Below are 615 nucleotides of genomic sequence, written 5' to 3' on the forward strand. Positions count from 1 at the left end.
ATTTAGAGTAACTACTGCTCTGAGAATAGGTCAGGTTCATCATGAAGATGTATCTTCTGTCACTGTAGTTGTTCCAGTCTGCTTGTCCTTTCTAGTGGGCATGTCTCACCTCACAGGGTTATAGATGGGACTCAGGATTCCACCTAACGTCCTATACTCTGTAAAGATTTTGTATGAGACCTATTTCATTGGGCAAGTTGTAGAACCCCTTTTAGGTATTCCAACCAGTTATTGGCTGAAGGCGGGGAGATCTGTGCACATGCGTAGTAGAACCCTCCGAGGATGGGGCTGGGGTGCCCACTAGCTCAGGCACCCCTATAGTCACCAGAATGGAGGTGCGCAGATAGCAAAGGACAAATGAACAGATACCAAAAGAAAAGATTGTCCACACTTTTATCTCAGCAGTTCTGCCAGGCGTCTGTGGCTGCTCTGATCCTTCTCCCACGTGGTCTCACCCAAGATGGCGGCTCCTGGAGCAGCTGAGCATCCAGGACTAGAAATATTTATATGTCCTTTATATGTTGTGGGATGACATCAAGAACATCATACATGAAGAGAGCAAAAGTCATTAAGAAGACAAGAAAGAAGGAAAAGGTCAAAATGGATGTCAGAGGA

The sequence above is a fragment of the Chrysochloris asiatica genome, unplaced genomic scaffold, assembly GCF_000296735.1.
Source record: "Chrysochloris asiatica unplaced genomic scaffold, ChrAsi1.0 scaffold00089, whole genome shotgun sequence".
Lineage (NCBI taxonomy): Eukaryota > Metazoa > Chordata > Mammalia > Afrosoricida > Chrysochloridae > Chrysochloris > Chrysochloris asiatica.